This window comes from Acinonyx jubatus, chromosome D1 (genome assembly GCF_027475565.1).
Source record: "Acinonyx jubatus isolate Ajub_Pintada_27869175 chromosome D1, VMU_Ajub_asm_v1.0, whole genome shotgun sequence".
Lineage (NCBI taxonomy): Eukaryota > Metazoa > Chordata > Mammalia > Carnivora > Felidae > Acinonyx > Acinonyx jubatus.
The window spans coordinates 99,469,753-99,496,429 of NC_069390.1; the positions used below are offsets into that span (position 1 = coordinate 99,469,753).

At 49.1% G+C, this 26,677-nt stretch overlaps 1 long non-coding RNA gene across 1 annotated transcript in view; it reads left to right on the top strand.

Moving 5' to 3' along the window:
- Window positions 1-26,677, top strand: part of LOC113593143 (uncharacterized) — a 244,706-nt gene that overhangs the window by 148,092 nt on the left and 69,937 nt on the right. The window contains exon 7 of the long non-coding RNA XR_003413192.2: window positions 21,437-21,635. This is a non-coding gene — a long non-coding RNA (uncharacterized LOC113593143). The remainder of the gene's footprint in view (window positions 1-21,436; window positions 21,636-26,677) is intronic.

Here is a 26,677-nt window from a genome sequence, read left to right on the forward strand (position 1 = left end):
AGACCCTCATACCCGAGGCCACGCTTCCACCTGGGCCACTGGGGAGGCAGGCTGGTGTGGCACAGTGCATGCACACACGCATAGCGACAGCTTCCTTCGGGGGATGGGGCCGCAGCGTGGCTGCTGCGGGGGCTGCGGGGCTTCCTGGGTGACAGGCGCGGGTGGGGAAGAAGGCCGCTCTTCCCAATCGCTAGGCAGTGACCCAGAAAATGCCTCAGACTCCCGTGGCTTCTTCCCAAGAGCTTGAAGAGAGTGGCAGCTGGTGGACAGGTGGCCGAGCACCCACACTCAGCTCCTGCTGCTCCCCGCAGTGGTCTGGGGGCTCTGGAGTTGGCTATAATTGGGACTGAGGGACTCACACCCACCCCCTCCCCCCAACTCAGGCACAGACGTGTTCCTCACAATCAATCAATCTCTCTCTCTCTCTCTCTCTCTCTCTCTCTCACACACACACACACACACACACACACACTCATAGAAGTACAGGGTTCCAGGAAAGCCAGCCTGTGTGCTGGTTCTGGGAGGCCCTCTTGGAAGAAATGACCTTCAAACGGAGTCCAGAAGGCAGAGTAGGAGTTAGTCCAGCAAAGAGAAGGCAGGAAAACGGTCCAGGCAGAGAGAATGACGTGCAAAGGCCCTGAGGTGAGGGGAAGCCGGCTTCCCTGGACCCAGGAACACAAAGAAGTTCAGAATGGCCGTGGCAGGAATTGGGAGAGGTCCTTCAAGCAGATGCAGCAGGGGGGCTGGGGGCCTCCACGCTCTCCTTCTGGTCCCTCCTGTGAGCTTCTAACTGGGAAGGACACACTTTTCCTGCATCTGGAGAGCTTTACAGTTTGCAAGATGCTTCCATGTCCATTTTTTCATCTGGTTCGCTGCCTGCTAAGATGAACGGCAGGGCCGAGATTCTGAACACTGGTGAGAACAGAAGCTCTGTGACACCTGGTGACTTGTTCAAGGGCACACTGCTAAGGGTCAGGACTCACAGTCTGGTCTCCTGGCTCCTAGCCTGATACTTGCCTCCCTGCAAAGTTCTATACAGACTCCTTGCCTGGGGCCAGGGTGATGGCCCAGTCTGCACCCCAGGCCGCACCCTCCCGGAGGCTGCCCTGCCTCCCCCTGGCCTTGGGCTCCCACCCTGGTGACGCCCCCTGAGACAGCGCACACACTCAGCTGTCCTGAGGCCATGCCTGGCTCTGTGCTTTGTGGCTGAAGCTTTGATCCCCGAGTCCCCCCGAGTCCACGTCCACACAGGCAAGGGGTGCCTGGGTGGGGTCCCCGCACAGATTCCAAGGTGCTTTCTCTCCTCTGAAGAGGACAGGAGATTGCAAGTGTTCAGGTGTGAAAATTTCCTTTTACAGCGGTTCTGCTCTCGTGGGCTCTCCACCTTACCCACCTGCCTCATGTCTTTGTTTCATACGTTTGTCTGAGCGCCCATGTTCTCCCTCCCTTGCTCCCTTGCTCGAGACTCTGTTATGTGTCCTGGGCTCTCTGGCCTTCTTAGACGTTGTCTGCCTTTCTAGGAGCTTCTCGCTCTGCATGGTAGCCCTAGCTCCTCAACCCCCATCCCTCCCAGCCATACTCTCATTTCCACGGCAACCCCAACCAGAGAGGGGAGCCCGCCCCCCCACCGCCTTGCTTTCAGGGAGTCAAGTGGTTGAGGAGACATCATGACTCACCAGCCTCCGAATAATGGTTGGGCAGGGGGAGCTGGGACGAGGGGACAAAGAGACTTTGAGGCCAAGGAAAGAGCAGCTATTAGTCACCAGGGGGAGAAAAAGAAAAGGAATTGATCAGACAGCAGGTGGTCCGAGAAAGCTCCCCACGCCCAAATCAGCCTTGAATTTAATAAGGGACAGGAATTGGAGTCATGGGTGGATCTGCATTACTACTGGTCTGGTCCCCTCTGTGCCCCAGCCCCCGGGGAGGAAGAAAGGCGAGCAGGCGGGCACCTGGGTGGATGCCTACTTGTGTCTTTGGAAGCTGAGGGTAAGAATGAGAGGAGACAGAGAGGAAGGAGATGTAGGCAAGAGAAGGAAAGAACAAATAGCCGCTAGAATCTCCAGGGGCTCTGAATATCTCGCATGCATCCCAGTGATGCGACCCAGTGCAGGGTCTTTTGTAGCTGGACGCTTGTCCTCCCTCCCTTCCTTCCCTTTCACATAGCCTGCTTGCCATGTGACCAAATATGAGTTAAGTAGTTAACAGTAGTTGTCGGCACCTATAGGTATCAGACTCTGGGTAGATGCAGGGAATCAGAGGTGAGGGCGCACGATCCGTGCCCTCAACATGTTCAGTCTAATGAGAGATAAAGGCATGCACACAGTGACTCACCCTAATTGATGTCACAGTGAAAGGGATCTGTGTAGCGTCCGGTGGTGGCCCAGCTCTGACCAGAGGGCTGGGAGGGCTTCACGGAGCCTGGCCTCTGAGCCAAGACCTGGAAAACAAGTCAGAGCTAGAGCAACAGGCAGAGAGAGGAAGGGCAGTCCCAGCAAGAGGAAGAGCTGTGCGGTTCCTGGGTGGCTCAGTCGGTTAAGTGTCTGACTCTCGATTTCGGCTCAGGTCATGATCTCAAGATTCGTGGGTTCAAGCGCCAGGTTGGGCTCTGTGCTGACAGTGTGGAGCCTGCTTGGGACTCTCTCTTTCTCTTAGTCTCTGCCCCTCCCCTGCTCACACACACACTCTCTCTCTAAATAAATAAATAAACATTAAAAAAAAAGAAAAGCTTTGGTAAAGGATTGGGGGTCACTGATGGGCACAGTGTGTTTGGGGAAAATGTAGAATGTGGGAGCAGGAGAGCTAGTAGCTGATGTCCCCTATAGGGCCCTGCTTAACAAGTGGCAGCAGGATGGGGGGTTGAAGAGGCTCCCAGCTTCTGGGATAAAGGACCTGCCTCCATCTCCCTATACTGGTCAATGTGACGAAGCCACACTACCCAGCGTAAGGTTCTAGAGAAGGGTAAGGAGACCAAGAGACCTTTGTTTATGTGGCCGTCGAAAGGGTCTGGGCTTTTGGGTGGCTTGGCTTTTGGGTGGAGGCAGCAGGGACTGGGCACATCCTTCTAATCGTACCCACTCTTTTCTTCAGTTTCTAGTCCTGCAAGATCTTCCTCAAGACCCTCTCTACCTCCTCAGAAAACATTCACCTTCACTTACCTATGGCAGCCTCAGGACAGAGTCCAGCTGTTCCTGCCCTCATTCTATGGCAGAAATGGGAGCAGAGCCCTGAGGAATCCCAAGGAGAATTGGAATAGGAACACTTGAGATGAGGATTTCTTATTGTAAATGAGCACAAACAATTTAGAAAGCAAATTGGAAAGGTGTATCCAGAGTCTGCTGAAAATCCCTCACTGGCTCCCCATTACCTTAAGGATAAAATGTGAACTCGTTGGTAACAGAACACGGGCTGCCCCTCCTAGCCGCTCAGTCTCACCTCCCTTCATGAGCATCTGGGGAGCCCTCCACACCCACATCTACACCCCACGGTCCTTGTGCCACCAGCAGGTCCTGGAATACATTGTGTTTTCTGGAGCTGTTGTGACTTGAATCTTGCTGTTTTCGCTGTCCAGAATTCCCTTCTTTACCTTATCCACCAGGGTGACATTCCCTACTATTGCAGCAGCTTGCTTGGCCTTACCCATATCCCTCGGCTTATTTGGAAGTAATTTCCTGGGTCCCCGTAACTCTTTGCATCTCACATTTGTAGTATTTATCAAACTGTATCATTTATGGACTTGTGCCCCACTAGCCAGCAAGCCCCATGATGGCAGAGTGAGCTTTTTCATCTTTGTATCCTCAGTGCCCAGGACAGTCTCTGGCACATAGTAGGTGTCCAAGGAATATTTGGTGAAAGCATGTATAAGTCATAAAAGTTATTCTGCCCCTTGATTTGATAATCTCAGTTGTAGACATTTATCCTAAGGAAATGTTACATCCCTTTGATCAGTCTGTAATTCTTTCCTGTATCTCTTCTCTTATTTTTTAATGTTTATTTATTTATTTTGAGAGAGTGAGCACAAGCAGGGGAGGGGCAGAGAGAGAAGGAGACAGAGAATCCCAAGCAGGCTGGCAGCGTGGAACCTGACACGGGGCTAGAACCCACAAACCGTGAGACGATGACCTGAGCTGAAATTGAGAGTCAGACGCTCAACCGACTGAGCCACCGAGGCGCCCCTGGATCTCTTCCCTATCTATTGCAGTATTTGCACATCAGCTATTTACCAAATGCTTACCAGGCATCAGGCAAGGTGACCAGACCAACCATTCCCTTCTGCCTGGTGCCATCCTGGTCTTACAGCTGGAAAGTTCATTGTCCTGGAAATCAGTCCCAGGCAAGTCAGGAGGGCTGTTCACCCTGGTGCCAGACTCCATTTTTCATAGGCTGGAGTTAAAGTTAAGAACCAGATGCTCCAGGTCCTGCCCTCAAGGAGCTTACATCCTAAAAGCAGGGGATGACCCCAAACGTAACCATGAGCATGCTGTTACAAAGCTTGGCACCAACTGCTGTGAATGCATAGGGTAAAAAGCAATGGTTGCTGCATGTGTGTGTGCGTGTGTGTGCATGTGTGCGTGTGTGTGTGTGTGTGTGTGTGGGGGCAGAGGACGGTTTGTAAAGGGGGTGGTATTAGAGCTGGGCAGAGAGAGAACTGTAGGGTTCTCCTGACAGACAAGGCAGGCTGCTCACAGGCACCTCCTTGGGGCTCGTGCTCCATCCTGCCCCACGTTCTGTGCTGTGTGTGGTTGTACAGCTACTGTCTCCAAGGGAAGGGTCATGCTTCTATTTAGTTTCTCACACCCTTCCCTGTGCCGGCCAGCGGATGCCCTTTACTGTCTGCTCCTCCCTGGTTTCTAGTCTTCTTGGCACAGAAAAGATTCCAGGTATTAGCCCCCCATCTTTTGTCACCTTTGCAAGCGGGGTGTGCCTAACTCGAACGCTTTTTGCCTTGCTCCAGTGTGGTGTTGTATGCCCTATGCGTTTTCAAACCAAAGCTCCTGCCTCAGGCAGTCCTCTCCTGGCCTTGCCTACTTTCTCCGGTAGCCGCCTTCCATGATGGCTTGAGGGACAGGGCGCGTTATGGACTGAATCGTGTCCCCCACAAAATCCCGTGGGACTGTTTTGGGAGACAAGAAGGAAAGTGACTTTTAGTCTCTGGAACAGTGAGAAAATAAACTGTTGTCTAAGTCTCCTAGCCCACGGCACTTTGTTAGAACGGCCCATGCTGACTAATGTAGGGATGCTTTAATATTTCCCAGCTGAGAGTCTGGCCTCTTCAACTGAACCAGGCCCATCGGGGCAGAAGCCTAGTCTTAGAATGATCCCACATGGACAGGGCCCAGCATGGTGAACGGTAAAAACCTAGTCATTTCTGAGGGGCAACAAGAAGAGGGGAGATCTTAGGAGCAGCAGGAAGGAATGGGGGTCTTAGGACAAAGCCATCAAATGTGTGAACAAAAGAGCCGATGACACTCACCCTCCTTGTCTCCTTAGACGTCTCTCCTCTCCCAAGAGTGGAGGCACGGATCATATTCTGGAGATGCTCTAGGCAATTGTTGTCATTGAAGGCAGGACTTTGGAGGTCCTTTGGAGGTCTCATGTTCTAGAATCCTGACATCTTTCTTTGGTCACTTGCGAGACGCCTATTACAGTTATGAAACAATTTTATGGTTGGCCCTCACAATCAGGCTTGGACATAGGGACCTGGCATTAGCCCTGTTTTACAGATGGGAACACTGAGGCTCAGAGGCCAAGTGCCCTGTACAAGGTCACATACCCACTGGATGAGGGACCCAGGCCTCAGCTCCAGGTCTCTTTCCCTCCCAAGTCCGTGAGCTTTCCACCCCATTGCCCTGGAGCAAAGGCCCCATCACTCGGGTCGGTGTGGCCTGGGCGGCCCCGAGTGGATCACCCAGTCCCTTCTCATTCCTGCCCTGTGGTCAGGGAGCATGTTCCCCGGGCCGAGAAGGCAGCCCGCAGCTATTCTTTCCACAATTGCTCCTTTCAGTCCAGATTTGTTTTTTGATTTGTTTTCTGTTTGTCTTTTCTTCTGGGGAGGGCGGGAGGGATGGGGGAGGCTCAGCCTTTTCTGCGAGCTCTGTGTTTATTTCTCCTTCTGTTGTGTGGGGATTTTAAATGACGAGGCTTTGATTTTTCTGCCTCCTTGGGAGATTTGTGCAATTTTTAAAAAACACACTGGCTCTGGTGCTACATTGCTGCCCAATTTCGCCTGCTGAGGAACCCATGGGTCTGTGAATGAGCGCCTTCCCCCTCCTTGCGCGGGGCACACAGAAGGCACGGACTCCGTGCTTTGCTGGGCGAGAGTGGGGGGGCAGAGAATGGGGGCAGGAGAGACGCCAGGTATGGAGGGGGCCTCAGGAGAGCGTCTCCGCCAGCCTGCATTGGAATACTCACGCTCAAACATACAAGCCCACCCTCAGCCCTGAGAAGCCACGACGTGACACAAGAGAAGGTGTGCGAGTGTACATTCGCCTTTGGCCAAGAGCGTACATCCGAGGGAGCAGGCGTGAACACAGTTCTGGAGACACTCGAGCATGTCAAGGGGGGAGACGTGCCAGCTCTATGTACTTGGGCACACGCGTGTGTTGCCACATCCGTGGGAAGATGTCCACGGAGCCCAGATAACCATGCACTTGCCTGGGCGCAGAACGGTGAACGTGCCGAGGAGATGGCAGGTACACGTGAAATGTTTGCGGAGCCCGGACACGACATCAGGAGACCCGAGTTCAAGCGCCCAACCTACTCCGGCGATGGCAGTACGTATTTTGAAGCAGATTCAGGAGTGAGCAAAGGCACACGTGTGTGCACCCATGTTTCTTTTTGCGCCAGCCAAGGAGCGTGTCACGGTGTGTCCTGTGTCCCTGTGGGTGTGCATTCTTGCGTGTGCTTGGGGCTGGGTGAACACACGTTTGCAGGAACCATGGGAAGATGCACCTCCCGGATGTACGTGAGAGAACGTCGGGGTGTGTTTGTGCCTCTCAAACAGCCACAGCAGCGGCAGCGAAGACGGAGGGCAAATGGCATAAGCTGCCTCCATGTCTGGAGACTCCGGAGCAGGCCCTGTGCGGGCTGCGACTCGAGCGGTGGCCGTTACCATGGCTATCACTAAAAAGACACTGCTGGTGCCTGTTTGTTTTCCAAATCCCCAATCTTGTGACAGTCCCTTCTGAAACTCAACCCCTTTCCCGGGCTGCTGTCTTCCCTCTCAGATCAGGAGATGAGAGTCCAGTTCCCTCCCAGTCTCCAGAGGGAGCGGAGGGGGAGGTCAGCTGGCCTATATTCCAACCCCCCTCCCCTCCCCCAAATCTCGGTGCATCTGGGGATGACTCAGGACCCTCTTGGAGAACCGGGGGGCTCCATGAAGATAGATAGCCCCCTGCACGTCTTTGGGCCGGATCTCCTGGCCCAGCTCATGACTAACTGGCTGCCAGGTCTGGGGGGGGGGGCGGGCAGGGGGGGTGCTAAGGATGATTCAGGGAGTCATAGCTGCAGATTGACAAGAGCTTGGCCTGGCAGCCCAGGTGGGGGAGGGGGACTGTAGACAAAGGCCTGGTCCCAGGCTACGCTGGGCAGGCCTGCACACCATGACAAATACCTGCTCTCGGCCCCTTGGCGAGTCTGTGACTCGGTGACAGGGAGGCTGGAGGGATCGCCATGAAGGAGGAGGAAGGCTGAGTCAGGCTGTGGGAAGCTCCCTCCCGCTCATAGGTGATCGGTCACAGTAGCTCATCTCTTTAAAGGCAGGGCCAGTGAGACCCAAGTCACAGGCTCCCTTTGCATATCAGCGAGTCAGCTTCAGAGATTCCAGGCTACATGCTGGACTGGCAGCCAGGCCTTCTCTGTATCATGGGTAATACAGAGCAGAGAGGGGGCACAGCCCATGCACGCCTCCCTGGAGGTGCACGGCAACAGGGTGCACCCCGCTTCTCCCTCCAGACAGCTCTCTGAGGGCAGGCGTCGTGTCCTTTTCAATGACACCGGATCCTCCCTCCTCCAAGATGGCACCCTGCACCGGGCCCTGGTGACAGCAGGAAGTCAGTACATGTTCTCTGAATGAAAGGCAGTGCCCTGGGAGCCCTCAGACCTGCATGTTCCCACGTGGGACCCCAACTGTATGTGGGGACACCTCTTTACCTTTTCTCAACATTGCTTCCTTCATCTAAAAAATGAGGAGTTTGGATTGAATTATCTCTACACTTCCAGCACTGACATTTCATGATTCTATTAACTAATTGAATTGGATGGACATTATGGGGAATGTTGAACAACAGGCTAATTTTTCTTTGAACATTAACCAGATCCCCGGGCTGTGTCATTGTCAGGTCAGCAGAAAGCAGACTATGAAATACTCCTACCTTCTCTCCTTTTGTCAGTGAAGAGACTCATCGCGTCCTTCCTGGAACCTGCAATGGGGAGTTTGAAGATGTGTTCTGAGATTTCTGGTGGTTGGGATGTTTTGGGCACTAGCTGGCCCTTCAGGGGCAGGAGACCCAAGCTCCCTTCCGTGGTAACAGCCAGGCCTCTGACTCTGCTTGGGGAGTCAAAGTGGGGGCTACAGAAAAGTGGTGGGGGTTTTTTTAATGTTTATTTATTTTTAAGAGAGGCAGACAGAGCATGAGCAGGGGAGGGGCAGAGAGAGAGGGAGAATTCGAAGCAGGCTTGACTTGAGGCGAAGTCAGCCGCTTAACTGACTGAGCCACCGGGGTGCCCCAAAAGTGGGGGTTTGGGAAGCAGATCCTGGCTCCTGGAATAGAGACAGAAAACAGGGATATGTCTTTGTGGAACCAGGGGGAATAGATGCCAGAATTCCTCCTTCCTCTAACTCCTGATTTGCTGGGTCACTCCCTCTCTGGATAGTCTTTTTCTCCTGGTGATAAGAGTTATGGGTTGAATTATGTCCTCTCCCCCATCCATACGTTGAAGTCCTCTCCCCCAGTACCTCAGAATGTGACCTTATGTGGAAATAGGGTTGTTGGAGATTTAGATGAGGTTGTCCTAGAGTGGGAGGTGGGGACCCTAATCCAGTATGACTGGTGTCCTCATCCAAAGGGGAAACACGGACACAGATGCTCGTAGAGGGAGATGCCACCCAAAGACAAAGGCAGACGCAGCATGATGTGTCTGTGAGCCAAGGGATGCCATCAATTTCCGTAACCACCAGAGGCTAGGCCAGGGGCCTGGGACCAGTCCTGCCCTCACAGCCCTCAGATGGGACCTTGATCCTGGATTTCTAGCCTCCAGAACTGAGAAACCATCAATTTCTGTGGTTGAAGCCCCCAGGCTGTGGTACCTGTTACTGTAGGCCTGGCAGATTAATACGATCAGAGGTGCCCCCCTGCCGGAGAGGGTATTCCCTCCTCTCCCCCGTCCCCACCCCCGTCAGGACTCCACCCAAGAGAATGAGGTAGAGGGACTGTAACAGCAGGCAAAGATCCTCAGGGAAAGTGATTTTTTGCAGCCCAGTCTGGCTTCCTGTGGATCTAGCTATTACTGTGAATCAGGACGTCCTGCCTTCTATCCCACCTAATTCCCACCTAATTCCTACGTCCAGCCCTTTTTGTCTTATTTGACCCTCAGAAGAGACAATGGTCAACCGGAACCCCCACCTCCAGAAAACAGGCCTTGGTTGCCTAAACGGCTGATATGGAATCTCCTTTCCATAGCAGCTGACTGCCCCCAACCTCCCAGAGCGAGGAAAACCTTCGGCGCCCAGCCCCCACCCCCTGTCCAGACCCAATCCTCCAAATGTCCGCCTGATGACCTTTTCTCCCATGTCCCGGAGTAGGCGAGACAGGCTGTGGCCTCCTCCCCCGAGTCCAGCCCTCCCCTGCCTCCCTGGACCCCTGCGCACAGGCCGTCCTTCCCAAAGACAGGGTTTGTTTATGTGATCCCACACGCCTTGTCTCCAAACACAGCGTGGAAATAAGTCGTGGGGACGAGAGGCAGCGGCTGCAAAATCGCAGTGACCGATGAGAGGGCCTGATTGCTTGTGCGTAGCTGCTGAAAGGGGTCTTGACATTTTAAGTGCTCGTCACAGTGAGGAATGACAGCGGCAGACAATGAGACACTTCCTCTTTGCCTTTTGCTGGCTATTAATAAGTGTTTCTGATTCTGCAGATGTGGGAGAGATTCTGGGCCATTGGGTTGGGTGTGCTGTGTGGTTTTTTTTTTTTTTTTTTTTCTCACTTTGTCTTTCTCCCAGGTCCCTGTTTCCTCCTCTCTCCCCTGCCTCCCGCTCTGTGAGCCTGCCGCCAGTCTCCGTCTCTCCCCGGCTGTTTGTCTTGGAGTCAGATTTGTTAGTGCTCAGGAAATGTCATCAGGCAGCTGGTCTCTGACCTGCTCTTGGCTCTTTGCTCGAATCCAATCCCTTAGTCTCCCCTGGCTTGGACCAACTGCCAAATCCCACTCGCTTTCCCCAGGGTTAGAGAAGAAGAGGAGTGTGGCGCACTGTCGGGGAAGACAGGGAGTGTGTGAGGCTGGAATTGGGGACAGGGTGGCAGGGCACTGGCTGTATGATGCAGGGCCACTGAGAGCAGTCAGTGTAGGCAGGGACAGAGGGGCCGGGCCTTGGGGACAGACCAGTTCAGAGACAATGGGAGAGGGGAGTAGATTCTTCTTCCCTTCCTCCTTTCAGCAGCACCGACTTCAGAAAAGCCACAGCCTTTCTGTCCTCCCCCAGAGCCTGCATAGGGAGGGGTGTCGTCTCCCGGCCTTGGGGAGAATGTTGGCTGAGCGCATCTAAGAGGAGGCTGTTTGGTGTCCAGAAGCCCTGAGTCTCACTGTTCGTTGTTTTCAAATCCACTCTCTCTCCCAATTAGGGAGATCAACCACCTGATATTCCCAGAATTGAGGCGTTTTCCACAGAGTTCAAACTGGGACAGTCCTGGGGCCTACGAGGACCCTTAGTCACTTGGCCCAAATCACCCCATGACTCCTGACCTGGCTTCTGGTGTGCCTTCTCAAGAGGTACCTTCCTGGCTTAGGGGCGCCTGGGTGGCTCAGTCGGTTAAGCATCTGACTTCGGCTCAGGTCATGATGTTGGAGCCCCTTGTCGGACTCTGGGTTGACAGCTCAGAGCCTGGAGCCTGCTTTGGATTCTGTGTCTCCGTCTCTCTCTGCCCTTCCCCCACTCATGGCCTCTCCTCTCTCTCTCTCTCTCTCTCTCTTAAAATTATATAAACATTAAAAAAAAATTTTTTTTTAAAGAGGTACCTTCCTGGCTTGAAATGCACTCTGGTGGAGAAGGCAGTGAGAAGGATGCAAGAGGGCAGCTTGAGTGGGAAGGAAAGAGCCTTCAGACCTGAGTGGCTCAGTCTTCTCATGCCAGCAGAAGAGAAAAGAGATGTCCAGCCAAGGGCGAGTGACACCTGGAGATGCCTTCCAAGCCAAGATCCTCTGTGTCCCTGGGGGAACAAGGCTTGGGGGAACCAAGCAAATAGGGGGGCAATGCTCCTGCTCCAGGACCTGCTTGGCCCTCTACTCCCCTTGCCCTCTCCCCTCCCTCTCGCTCCCAGCCAGTGCCCCCCACCCCGCCCCGGCTAGCCCCCCACCCCCCTCTGCAGCCTGGCTTCGTTGGAGTCCAGCTCCAAAGCCTTATCCCAAGCCCGCAGCCTTTGGATCTCTTTATTCTGATTCAATTACATACACAATATGAGCTTTGCAAACAGAAAATTACACGCTGCAATAATTGAATTCTTTCCTGGACTTGAAGCTTGCTGGGCTGTGGTGTGGAGCAGCTCCCAGATACCCAGCCTCGCCCCAGGGCCCCACCTTCACTTAGCAAAATAGCTAACATTTAAACACCATTTTATAGTTCATAGTGCCTCTACCTCCACTATCTCCTTTGCATTTTACAAGTAGGTGAAGTAAGCTTCTACACACCGTGGTTAGTTCTTCCCTTTTTACGAGTGGGGAAACTGAGGCATAGAACAATTCTAAGATGTGCTCAAAGTAACGGAGCAGGTGATTGTGTCAGAGCCAAGATCCAAATCTAAGTTTTATGTGACAAATTTCATGGTTTCCCCCCACCCCCAGTCCAGCCTGACTCCCATTTCCTGCCCACCCTAACCACCACATGGGCCTGGCTCTCCTGGTCCCTTGTGATTCATGAGAAAGGGCCCGATTACTTGCCCTCCCTCCTATAAGTCCAGGCCTCCGTGCTATCCAAGAGCCCTGGATATAATCACCATACCCCAAAGCCACTGTTTCTAGACCTGCCAAAACCCCCATAAGCAAAGATCGTGGTGGGCAATGCAAGAGAGGATGCTCTTTCCCGTCTACCAAATCTGTCCCCTGTAGGACCCACATGACAACTACGTTTTCATTCATTGTTCCTGCCCTTACTTCCTGCCCTTACTGCTGCTGGTGTCATGAAGGTTGATGGAGCAGGTGCTCTGGGCTGGGCATTTCTCTCATTTGGTCCTCCCGGCAAATGAATAAAGCTACGATCATTTCTGTTTTGGAGATGAGCAACCGGGGCTTAGAGCAGCCAAAAAATCTTGTCCAAGTCTCTATTGGAAATAGGGACTAGAACCCAGGCTCGCCAACTGCAGTCTATGTTCTTAACCACAGTGCCGCATGGCTGGCTGGAGACATGGCCCCTTTCTTCCTCGCTGGTTCAGATCAACCTCCCCTTTGCACTGGGCTATTGAACTCCTTGCCTCATGGTCTCCTTGACTTTGGTCTTACGTTCACTAAATCCATCATCTGTACCCAGCTGGTGGGTGACTTAAACATCTCTAACAAGGCTCCAAGAAAAACTCCGTATTTCCCAACTGCTCACAGAAAAAAAAAGTTTGCACTCTGTGAAGCACTGGCAGGTGCTCTGTGATTCCTGTTTCTCTCCTGATTCCTACCTTCTGCCTTTTCCGCTGCGTCGTATTCCCTAGCTATGCTAAACTGCTCAGAATTCCTTTATTACAAACACCAGGAGGTTTCACACCTCAGTGTTTTTCACTTAGGCTTCTCCTCCTCCTTGGAGTTCCCATCCCACTTTTCTGTGCTGGGCTTAATCTTACTTCTTCATCAAGACTCAGCCTAGGCATCATCGTCTCCGGAAAGCCTTTGCCAAATCTCAGGTGGGCTAAGTCTCCTTTGCTATGATTCCATAGTCCCCCGTGTGCACTGTCCTAAGAGGACAAATTACTTGTTCATGTGTTGGTGACCTGTAGCCCTGCCCTCCAATCCTGGACTGCAAGCTCATTATCCAGGGACTGGACTGTTCTCTCTGTGTACCCCAGCAGCTAACACAGTTCCTGGCTCACGGTAATCACTCATGACCTGTCTGTCGAAAGTCTTTAAATCACTACATTTAGCTGATGACACTACATGCATGATCATGTCCTCTTAAATACCTAACCCCAGAAGATTTCCCATGATTCCTGACACCCTGAATATAAAAGGAACTATTTTACCAAATGGCCTGGAGTTGTGTGTACCAATGGGAACTCTGTTTCTTAGAGATGAAGAAAAATTCTAGAATAAGAAAGTCTCTTCTTACACATCAACTGACTTTACACTGATTTCCTTAGAGGGTCCTAGAAAATGGGAAGGAAAGTTTGAGATAGTACAAAGTTAACCTGTCAATCTGAGGCTACTCTGACAGGCCTAGCCAACAAGTCAGAGAAACAAGTCTTCTTTCGGCTAAGAATATGCCAGGCATTATTGTCATAAAAGGAAACCTGGAAAAATGAAGACATTTACCACGCTCCTCATATAGAAGATTCAATATTGCAAACATGTCAATTCTCCCCAAATAGATCTACAAATATTTAATGCACTTCCAATCAAGATCCCAATAAGGTTTTTCATAGAACCTGACAAGCTAATTTTGAAATCCATATTGAAACATAAATATCAAGAAAATCAAGATAATTAAAAGAAAGAAAAAGGACATCTCTCAGATATCAAACATACTATATATTTATAGTAAAACTCTGTGGTATTGACTCAAAAATAGGTAAGCAGGCTGAAAGACTAGAATACCAACTCCAGCACATAGTAGACACTGAATAAATATTTGTCAGGTAAATAAATAAGGGTGGCATTTCACATCAATTGTGGTGGGACAATTGACTATTCATTAGGGGAAAAAATAGAGGTAGATTCTACCAGTCACAAAAATCAATTCCAAATAGCTTAAAAACCAAAGCATAAAGATATTCATAATATTTAAAAGAGACTATAGGACAATTTGTTTATGACCTTAGGGTAAGGAGGGCCTTCTAAATAAATGAAAATATGCAAAATATATAGAGCAGGGGTTGGCCCACCACCTATCTTTATGTAAAAATAGGGACACAGACACATCTGTTGTATGCATTGTTTTGGGCTGCTTTTGTGCTACCGTGGGAGTTGAGTGGTTGTGACAGAAACAGTAGATCTCATGAAAGTGAAAATATTTACTGTCTGGCCATTTCTAGAAACTGTGCTTACCCCCGACACAGCATGAAAAGATTGATAAATATAACTATATCAAAAATTAAGGGGCGCCTGGGTGGCTCAGTTGGTTAAGCGTCAGACTCTTGGCTTTAGCTCAGGTCATGATCTGTCGGTTTCATGAGTTCAAACCCCTCTGCACTGTCAGTGAAGATCCTGCTTGGGATTCTCTCTCTTTCTCCCGCTCTGTCTTCCTCTCCCCCACTTACTCTCTCTCTGTCTCTCTCTCTCTCTCTCAAAAAAAATTAAAACTTAGCTGTCACAATGATGCTATGAACTAAGTTGGAAGCGTAAAACACAGACTTGAAGAAAATATTTTCAACATATAATGACAGACAAGAGATTATAAGTATTGAGGTTATGTGAAGACAGCTTACAAATTAAGGAGTCACTCTAACAAGAAAAAGACGATTACCCCCCTAGAGGGTGGGCAGAAGATATGAACAGGAAATTCACAGAAGACATTAATATGGTTGATAGAAACCCAAAGAGATACTCAGCCTCACTGGTTTTATCACTCAAGGCCCTAGCAAGAAATAGAGGGTGAAATTAGGCAATTTGAAGAAAGTTTAATAAAGGGACCATTTACAGAGGTGTGGACCAGATTTAAATAAACAGACAAGGGATCCTGGGCCAATAATTTTATACCATGTGTATTTTGTGTTATATATATCTACCACAATTAAATAGCATGTATGTCCTCCTTCTCCAAAAAGCATTAAAAAGCCAACTGTGTGGTGTTTTAAAATATTCAAATATAAAGGCACAGACAGGTTGAAAATAAAAGATGCAAACTGCAAAGAATAAGCAGAAGAAAGCAGGCATGGCTATATTTCTATCAGAAAAAAAACAGATTTTGAGACTAAAATATTACTGGAAATAAAGACATTAAATGGTGGGTCAGTCCATCAAAAAAAAAAAAAAAACCCTAAATAATCTTAAGTGTCTATGTACCTAATAACAACAGAGCTTCCCATATAGAAAGTGACAATTGACAAATCTAAATGCAGAAATAAAGAAATCCACAGGTATAGTTTTTAACAACTTCCTCTCAATAACTGATAGAGCAAATAGCAAAACAACGCCAGAGACACGCATAATTTGATAAACTGGAAGCTATTGCCACCTCAAGGCTTGAAGGTCCAAGACAAAGAGTAGAAATCTGGGAGCACTGTATGGAGAGAGCTGATGACAGCAACTGTCCAGGGTGCATTAACCCACTGGGACCTGGCAGAGAAGGAAACGAAGGAATACAGTCCTCACCTTCATCCTCCTCCTGTCCTCTGAACCTTCTATTGGCTGAATCCAGCTGGAAGATGAAGGACAAGGAGCCCGTTGGAATAGTCCTTCAGGCCAGCTTCTTAGAGAACGGGGTAGAGAGATGTGGGGAGTGGATCTGGAAGGGCCAAGTGAGGATATTCACACCCATAATCCATGAAAATGATTATCACAGCAACAGTGAGATGCCCCTTTTAACCCACAAAAATGGTAAATATTTGTCAAGTGTGAGTGTTGTGAAACATACTCTCAGACACTGATGCTAGAGAAGAAATTTGGTCAGCTGCTTTGGAGTCCAATTTTTCAACTTCCTTTTAATTTTAAGTATGCATATATTATACCCGAGCAATTTCACTTCTCTGTACCTAGAGAAACAGTTGTACTATTGCACAAAGAGGTATGTACAAATATGTCCATTGCAGTATTTTTTAAGTGAGAAATGGAAAACATCCCAGATTCCTATCAGTTGAGGAATAAATTATATTATCTTTAAATAAATTGCATTGTAGTCATATGACAGGATAATATGCATTAGTTGAAAAGAATAGGATTGGTTCTAATATATACTATTATGGGTAGCTCTCCAGGAGGTATTATTGAGTGAAAAATGGAAGCTGTAAAATAATAATATGTATGGTATTTTATTTATGTAAAACATATGCAAAATAATCATATATTTTATACGATAAGACATTTACATCAATGTAAATTTGTGGCCATAGTCTAAAAGGATATGTATGTCATGATTAACTACAAGAAGATGGTCAATTTTTTAATAAGAAGAATGTATTTATTTTTTGTTTGTGAGGTTAAAAATTCATTACCACCACTATCACCACCAGTGGCAACAAAGCCAGAAAACTAGCCGTGTTGGAATGTTCTCATATGGAATTCTCTCATATGAAGCCTTCTGTTTCTGTCTATCCGAATTCCTCCCTCCCGTGCACCATCTGGACCACAAATCTCTGTTCTAGCATGTGCCACAGTTGGCCTTACACTAGGGTTCATGGTTTATGTGTCTGCTTTCCCTTCTGGACTATAAACTCCTTGAGTCCAAGAACTGTGCCTTTGTGGTGGGCACTCTTTGCTTTCTTGTCTCATCTCTGTCCTCTTTCTGCCAACTGTTCGACTTAAGTCCAATCCATAGGTGACAGCAGTGCCCTCCAGGAACAACGCTTGTCAGTAACAAGTACCTGGGCAACTGGCCCAAGTTGGACCAATTAGTGTCCCTTTCTGGAAAATGAGGACCTGGGAGAGAGAGAAGGCTAAACCTACAATATGTCAACCGCCGTGTTCTCAACTTCAGGGACAGGAGAAGCAGACAAAGCTAGTTCTGAAGAGAAGGAGAAGCAAAAGACGTGCAGAAGGGAGCAAAAATCTGAACTCTGCTGGTGTTTGAGGACCTGACTCTGCCTTGCTTCAGCAACATCTCTCTGTCCCTTTATGTAAAGTCGTCCCTGCATCTTTATAAATGTCCATAGTTTTGACTAACATCTCCAGTTGGTTTCGGTCGCTTGTAACCCGGAGAATTCTAATTAATAGTGAAGAGCTATGCCCTTTTGCATCTCCTACTGTACCTACCTCAGGGCAGAGCCTACTTCCTAGTGGGTCCTCTCAACAACCATTTGCTGAAATGGACCAAAGGAGGCATTATTCCTGCCATAGGCCCTGCACAGGTGCCCACCTGGCCTCTGTTTCATACTTGCAGTGATTGTGGTTCACCACCTCCCAAGACACCCCATCCCACCGATGGGGCAGCTTGAACACCTCCATGTCCTCTCTGTCATGACAGCTCTGCAAATGGGAAGTCTCCTCTTTTCCCAGCTTCACCTAATTTTCCCCATAAGTCACCTCTTCCACACCCTTCTTTCCCTGATCACACTCCTCACAACAAACCCCCGTTTGTCAGCGTCACTCTTAGAAGGAAGTGCCCCAAACTGACTCTTCAGACTTCAGGCTCTGGCGGCCTGTGAGTGATGGGCAGGGCTGTGGGATGCCACAGGGCTGAGCCACAGGGCTCAGAGTCAGTAAGGGGCTGTATTATGTTGCTGAGGATTTAAAAAAGAATTATTCCGTGTAGGGAACTACTTGGAAATTGCTCCAATGTATAAACTCTTTGCTATTAAAGGTGAGTGGGAATTGTGTTGATACAGAATTTGGTGTGCTGATGTGAAACCCTGAGTACAAAGTGTTACCACAGCGGGAGGCACACGTCCCCCCAGGCAATCCCACAGTCCCTCCGTGACTCTGAATCACTCATACTTGAGGGGCAGCTGGCATCCCTCAAACTTGGAATTGAACTGCGGACACTACAAAGTCAAGTGGGAAGCAGGCTTGTCAGAGCATCGTAGAGCTGGGAGGATACTCCAGAAGGGATCACCTAGCCTAATCCCTTCATTTTACAGCTAAGCCACCTTAAATCCATTCTGGAACCTGTGGGGCATTAATAAATTAATACTTAATTAATAAATAAATAAAATAAAGTCAATTTTACCTATGAGGAAGCTAACCCAAGGTGGTTCGATGGCTAACCCAAGAGCATGCGGCAGGCTGGGAGTTCACAGTTCATTCCTCCACACTTACTGGTCTGTGAGAGGGAGCTGGCAGCCCGTTAGGGGCAGCTCTTAGGTGCAAGGAAGCGTCTCATCTTCTCTTTGAGGACAGCAGGCACAGACTAAGGACCATTTGTTAACAGCCAGAAATCTAGAAGCAGCTGAACTAATCAAAGCTTGCAATTAGGGAGCATCCATCAGCCAGACTGCCCACCCAGAACTGGTTTCCCGGCCTGCCCCCTTCCCCACAGGAAGCACGACAAATCAAATCAATAGTGGAGTTAAATTCTTCCCTCTTCTTAAATGTTGCATCTGTGAGACTGTAAGGGATGGCAATCGATTAGAGCACAGTACGGGCTTTATGTGCACGTGCAAATCTCTTAACTTCTCCAGAGACGCCAGAATCTCACCTTCTCCTGCAGTAAGCCTTTAGGAAACAGGGAACAGTTGTCTCTCGGTGCAGTGACCAGACAGACAGAACATGCCATGCTCTCTCTGATGACTTTTCTAAGTTCCATGGGGGAGAACTTACCTATTTGACCAGGAGAACAATCAAACTCTTTATCTACAGTCGCCGCATACGGTGAAAGCTGCAGGCTGTTTGCAGTGTAGAGGGGTGTCTGAGGAACAGCCCTGGTCAGCTCCCTCCGGGTTCCTCAGCATGGTTTAAGGGTGGCTGGAGACAAGCACAGTTCCCGGAGACGAGTTTAGATCCCTCTGGAATTCCAAAGGTCTGAAACTTCATTTCCTCCCCGAGAAGTGACAGATGAGAAGGACACTATAGGGGTTTTGGAAAACAAAACGTGTAAATTATATAACAGCTCACAATGGAAATAATCGGGGCAGCAAGAGAGTTGGCCAAATCCAGAAGGTACTGGACAACAAGTCTAGCCTGAAGAATTCAAAGTCCGGGAGAAGCCATGCGTCCAATCCCACGCCGGCTTCTGACTTCCCCGTTGCCCTACGGGCACCCTTTCCAAAGGGAATACCTCTTCTGTTCGCGGCTTTGCTTGGGTGCCCAGTTTCCTAGTGTCTTTCAAAAATAACATTTATCTGGCTTTGAAGGTCTTATTCTGGGGACATTTCTTATTTTCCTTCTTTCTTCTTTCAAAAAGAAAGAAAGAAAGAAAAAACAGCAGCTTTGACTAGTCTGAGGGTGACACGAACGCCTGATTTTTATGCAATGTTGCAAGTGCCTTTCAGCAACACAATGGCAGGCTCTTTGACAATGTCATGCGTCTATTCAAAACAAGCGGCATGCCAGTCAGAGGCCTGGGCGTTTGCACAGTGCTTGTTCTCCGTAGTGATAAGGCATGTTAGATTTTCCCATTCTATTTGAGAAATAATTCTGGTCTTTTTTAAGTCCCCTGCTTTTTTGATTATTTTTTTTTCTTGCCTCTTTGCCGAACAATAGGACCTGTCCCTGTTTGATTCCTTCCGTGATGCCTGTGCGGTAACAACTTGAGAAAGAGAGAAAAGGAGAGTGGGGACAGGGCTGGGGGTTGAGGGGGGGTAGAATGTGATGGCTTAACAGCCCTGCCAGGTGCTGGCCAGGAGAGGAACAGCGGGAAGGAGGGGCTGGGAGATTAGCACCGATAATTTTGTTGGGTCGATTTGTACAGCTCCTTTTGTTGGAAGCCAAGGTATGTAGGAGGATGGGTTAATTATCTAGCGGGCGTCCTGCTCCCTGGCTGGTCTACCACAGCTAATCCTCTCTCCCTTTAGCAGGTATGCAGCACCAAGAGTGGGAACGTCTGCTTCCTTCCCCTGCTGGAAGCATGATGGATAAAAAGAGGGGAAAAAAAAAAAAAAAGAATGGGGACAGGGATAAGAGTTGGGAGGGTGTGAAGTCATCCAGCTCTGCAAATGGAGAGAAAAAGTCCCCACCTACCGTCTCTCCCCAGCAGGTTCCCCCAGCTAGGATTTGATGTCTTCAAATAGACATGCCCTCCCAACTGGGGTTAGCAGTTGGCTTTTGCTGTGTAATATACCATGTCGAAACTTAGTGGCTTCAAACAATCACCATTTCCTTCGATCACAATTCTTCAGAGCAATTCTGGGCTGGGCTGGGCTGATCTCAGCTGGGCTCACTGATGTGCAGGTGGGTTGACTGGAGACTGGCCCAGACGGCCCCATCACACCCCTGGTGGTTGGCTAAAGCCATGAGGGTGACCGGGCCATGTGTCTGTCACAATCTAACAGGCTAGTCTGGGAAGCTGTGCTCCAAAAACAGTGACGGGGCAATGCCAGAAGTGTGCGTAAGTTTTCAAGCCCCTGTTCGCATTGGGCAAAGTCATATGGCTACACTCAGGCCATTAGTCATATGACCTACTCAGGTCAAGGAGTGGGGAAACAGTTTCTGGACTCAGCATCAGAACCAGAGGGGAACAGTCTGTGGCCGTTCTTTCTTTCATCTGCTACAGCTTGAGTAGCCTCTCTCCTCTTTCCCCCCAGCCCCCGCGAAGACACGTACACTAATGTTTGATTTACACACTCGGTTCAAAGCTCCAGGAGAGCTTCTGTCTCGAATGCAATGCCAAAGCATGCTCATGCTCTTCACTCTCTCTGCATTTCTAATAACTTGTACCTGTCCTTTTGCTATTCCTCCCTTTCACCTACCTGGCAGGATTTTGGAGCTAGCCTAAACTCCCTGTTTTGTGAATGGGGCACTCAGGGCCCCGGAAGGAGGAAGGGTGTGAGCACTGTTGCCCGTCCCATCGGTGGAATGCCTGAGACCCCCGACTCCCCAGTTCTAAGGCCCCATATCAGACACCTCAGGAAACTGCTGCACGCCTTTCCTCTACCACACAGAAGTAATGTTGTGCGTGTGTGTTTATGCCCTATCTATTACCAGAAAAGGATTCAAAGTGATTTCCACACCAAAACACAAAACAAAAGGAACAGAGCAGAGCCTTGAAGGGATGTAGAAACAGTAGATGTTCTCAGGCTCCTGAAATGAGTAGATTATACCATTTGGGCAGATTTACTCTGGATTTGCTGGCAGCTGAGGCAAAGGACGGATATTCATTGAGTTATATAGTTTTGGGGTTTTTTTTCTAACAAAAGAAAACATACAAACTCATCTGTTGAGACAATTTATTTTGCTGGCACAAAACTCAAGCAGACGTTGACTGGACATATCTCTCTCTCTACAGAACATCCAACAGCGTTCTGGACACCTTTCTCCTTCACAGTTCCAAAAGCACATTTATTTGCTGTGCCTCTCGCCCCCTGCCCTGCACTGCCTGGCGTGGGGTGCTGCCCACAGTGGGTGCTCAATCAATGCTGCAGGCTGATTGGTGATTGGCATCAGCAGTTTTGACTCCACGCCGGGAGTCGAGTCTCCAGCCCTGGGTGAGTACACAGAGCTATCTGGAAGGCTAAACTAATTGATTTAGTATTGATTGGGCTGCAAACCTCTGTTCAATATCTCCAGAATCCACAGGTCCTCCAGGGGAGGAAGCCCCTTCAAATTTCATCCGGGGTTCCTCTAAGCAGCACAAATTTATAAATCGCTGTGCATACCAACCACACCAGAGTCCTTGCCCACCATCCCACCATCTACTCACGGGTGGCTCTGAGCAGATTCTTTTACTTCTCTGGATAGCTACCTGCCCCCTCAAGCAGCCAGGTACTCTGAGCATCAAATGATGCGGTATGTGCAAAGCTTTAAGTGCCATAGCGATGTAAAGAATCATGGTGATACATTCGGAGTATCAGCTCACGACTCAGGAAGACTTCTGATTGTTAGCCTCAGGCCTTGCCTAGATGATTCCACCCCAACCTTGTGCCTTGTCATACACAGCACGTGTCAGAGAAACAAAAGGAAAAGAGGCTGAAGGGTGTCTACACGACCCAACCACCACTACAGGAGCTCATGTCACCTGGTGGCACTTTATGGGTACATGCTCCAGGTCCCCAGCAGTGGGAGATGGTAGATGGAAGGTCCTTCTTCTGAGGCGGTCTGGGCTCCTGCAATATTGCTGTGGTCGGGGACTGTCTCCTCCAACTCTGACGTGCATATGAATTCCCCGGGGTCTCATTAAAATGCAGATTATGATTCAGTAGGTCTGGGATGGGAGTCTGAGAATCTGCACCTCTGAAAACCTCCCAGGCAGTGCCAGTGCTGGTGGTCTAGGGACCACACTATGAGCACAAGCAGAGGTAAAGGGACCTATACGACACCGATGGATAGAATTCTGTATATGGTATCGGTGTGCCCAGCTCACAATGTATATAACACGAGCAAGGAATGCAGTTTCTATGGTTCATAGATGGCCCTGAAGTTCAGAGCAGGTGATTAAGGGAGGGCAAAGCTTGCAGAGGGGGTGTTTGTTATCCCTTTACATTTACCATAACCAAAGTTCTTTCTGGAACTCAGGGTATGATGAAATAGGAATGAGGGGTTGAACTTTACATTCTGCCCCTGGCTGGCCTACTTAAGGGTCTGAAGGAGGTGGGCTATTAAGTAATCTGGCTTCCTGCCATGTTAAACCAACAAATAAAATCACACAGGGACATACTGTTTACTGAGCACTTAGTATAACCCACAGTGTTATATTTAATGCTATACTTTACTGTACTATACTATATTATGCCATACTATACTATACTATACAACTCTACATTTTCACTAACACCTTTCCATAGATGAAAAAGCCAGAGGCACCAAGAGGTCAAGCAGGCATTCCAAGGTGATTCAGTCAGCAAAGGGCAAGTCAAATCCAGGTTCTGGGCTCCAAAGTCTACATTTTTCTAGGACACTGCACAAGCCCAGAAGTCAATAAGCCAGACATCAGCCCAGCAAAGAGCCCCTGGCCTTGGACGCAGCAGACATGAACCGCCAGGGGGGACATCTATCTCCCCACTGAGAAGAGGAAGCTCACCTCATGGGCCCTGTCTTCCTTTCCTGCTCCAAGATGAGCTGCCTGGTGCACTCCAGGAACAGCCGCACAACTACGTGTCGTCAAGGGAAAAGTGGGGAGTGTGCAGAGATACTAATCAATTACTTAGAAAACTGACAGTCTGGGGGTTTTCGCTTGAAAACAAGTAAAAATATGTCACTTGCTTTTTATTATTTTTTAAGAGTGCAGTTAGATATGGGACTTTAGCATGAATAACCTCAGATTCATGTGCCGATCAGATGGATCCTTAAGCTTCCTAAGTGCTTCAAGTGTACACATTTTAACTTGAAAAATTACCAGGTTTGTCTAAAGAAAAATTTTCAAACATAAAACACGCAGCTCATTTGAAGAGAGGAATTCTCCAATGGAGTGAACCCAGGCTGTCATAAAGAAGTTAAACCAGGCATAAAGGAAAATGTCAGATGTGTGGGAGAACCAGATGTCTCTCTTCTTTTTTTTTTTTTTTTTTTTTTTTTTTTAATTTTTAGAACGTAGATCAGATTATAGGAGAATATATGAATGTCTGAGCCTGGGCATCAGGAGAGCCAGGAGGAGAGTGAGCCTTGCTCTCCTGGGTGATGCTGAGCTCTCTCCTGGAGAATACATTTTTTTTTTAACTTCTAAATAAAGCACTCTAGAGTGGCACATTTATAACCACCGAAGAATTACTCAAATAAGAGACACTGTCAGCTATTTATTTTAAAAGCTTTTTTTCCTGAAGGAGAAGAGGAAAAAAAACTCTCCACTTTCCTCCGTGTCCCTTCAAAAGGTTTGTGAGTGGATTCTTTCCTGGCTTTCTTTTTCCTCCTTAGGAGAAGAACCTATCTCCTCCTGGTCTGAGGATTATTCCTCCTCCTCTTTCTCTCTCTGCTCTGGCCCCAGCCATGTTATCTGTCCACCTTCCAGGAAAAAGGGAAGGTGAGCCTCAGGCTCATGAAGTGGGTTGAGCACGAAGATGCTGGAGTGTAGGGTTGTGGGGTGCACAAGGGGTTCTTAAGTAAATCCCAGAAATGGCACTCACCAAGAAGAAGGAAGGAAAGAAGGTGGGGGGGGGGGAGTCTCAGGGGGGAAAGGAAAGCAAAACCAGAAAGGGGTAGCAGCAAGGAAGGACCCAAGAAGAGAATGGTTGTAGAGAGCAGGAAAGGAGCAGGAAGGGAAGGGTACAGGTGCTCCTGGTCTGGCCCCGTGGGATCCAGGACTGGGCCCCAGGCTTCCAGCTCCTGCTGCCTTCCAGAAACCTCTCCGATAAGTCCCACTTCCAGTTGTGCCTGAGCTGTGGACTCAAAGCCAAGAGTGTGGGTGCCATCGTGTCAGTTGAGCACTTCCTTTTGCAGAAGGCCTGGGTGGAGTGGGCTAAGGCTGGGTCTGCCCAAGGGCTCCAAAATGAAAACAAGAATGGGCTTGTGTTCGTGCAAACGCCAGAAAGCACTTCACTGGGAATAGCATGGAGACTCCCACTGTGCTAAAAGGCAATGTTAGTTGGATGGACTTCTTTCTCCTTTTGGTGGGTGTCACCCAGAGAACATGAGACACCCTACTAACTGATGGCTGCTGAGGTGGTGAGAACGGTACCTGTGACCACCCTCCCAGTCTATATAATCCTGCCCTTTCCTCAAGCACCAGCTCAAATTCTTTCTCCATCATGGATCCCATCCAATCAGGACTGGTATCATTCTGTAAATGCTTTTCTTGTCCTTCACAAACAGCACCTGACCCCCTTCTGGGCTATGTTAATTATTTGAATGCTCATCCAAGGCCAAGACTAGGCCTGGTTCATTTTCATATTTGCCGCGGCGGTCTTGTGCAGAATGGGCGTTCAACACAAAGACTCAGAATTGTTAATAGTAGCCAACACATTATGCACTACAGGAGGGCAGGCATTGCCCTGAGCATTTTGCATGTGTTAATTCTAATCTTCAAAATGATCCTACGAGGAGATGCTGTAGTTGTCCTCATTTTCAAAAGGAGGCAACCAAAGTAACGCGGTTGAACTTGCCCAAGGTCACACAGCTTACAGGCAGCGGAGCTAGGATTTGAACCCAGGTGCTTGGAGCTAATGCCTGCTCGTTCAGCCACTACCCTAAGTCCTCGAAAATCTCACCTGCTACCAGTGAGAATAATTAAGTCAACATTTTTTTTTTTTTTACCAGGCTCAACAATCCAACCACAAGACTGCTCATTAGCCTTAACTTTTGTTTTGTGTCTTCCACGTGTATATTGTACCTATTGCTGACTACTTTCGCAACCCCGACCCTTCCTGGAGTTTCACAACACAACAGTCCTATGAGATTCAAATGTGGGTCTGCTAGACCCAAAGCCCTTATTCTCTTTGCTGTATCACATTGGACATGGCATCAGAACAGCTTAGGAAAGAGCAGAGTTTCAGGCTTCACTCATCCACCTACCTCACAGGGTTGTTGTAAGAATTAAATGTGATAATAATGTCATGTACCTACGATGGGACCTGCAACGAAATGATTCACAGTAATGACCATGATAACTTTATCATTACATGTTTGTGAAGTAGGGTGATTAGCACCCCTCTGAGATCTGGCGTCTCAAACCGCTTTCTCCATGAAGCCCTCCCTCTGTGACTACTCCAACCTTCTTTTCTGAAGAGGCCATGCTCTTGTGTCTGCACCACACAGCCCAGCAATAGATGAGGTCTGCCATACTCTCCTTTGGCTGTTTTGCAAGGGGCTCCCCCGGAGGGACTGCCAGAGAAGATGAAATCTTGTGGTGGGAAGCCCTTGGTCTCTGGAGTCAGTGACACCACTCTGTGCAGCTGCCTGGCTGGTGCGTTCCCTACACACCCCCAAAGGCCATCATTCCCACCCGCCACAATGTGCACAGGACTCTGCAGACCCTGACTCTCTCTGACCCCGAGTCAGGCAGCCCCAAGTCCACAGCCTGGTTGAACCACCTGTTACCGTGTGATCTCAGACCCATCATTTAACCTCTTCGATCCCTGGTTTCCTTGCCTGAAAGGTGGGAATGTGACTGTACCTCTCACAGCACTGTGGTGACAGTGGAGGCACACAGCATGTGTAAGTGGCTGAGCACAGACCCGCATGAGCAGGAACTCGATAATGTCAATTATTATTTTTAGAGCCTGAACAGAGGGGAGGACACAGAGGAGGGATGCTGCAAATGTTCATTGATCAATGAATTTCTCCCCTCTAAGGCCTGGATTGTGGCTCTTCCTCCAAAGAATTCTTCTGCATAAGCCAACTCTGCTGACACAGGGGTGGAAGGCGGCAGCTGTTGGCAGAGACCAAAGGGGATAAGGAGCAGGGAGAACGGACAGTATAGATCAGCAGGGACTTGTCCAAGACTCTACACATGGTCCTTAGCTCAGCGTGGGTGTAAAGGCTTCCTGCAGGCAGGGCTTCCCTTCTGCGTGTCTCCAGCTGCCAGCAATGTGCATGTGTGATGCAAGAGACACTGCTCTGGTTGATGCTCTTGCTCATTCACCCTCCACATGTCCCCAAG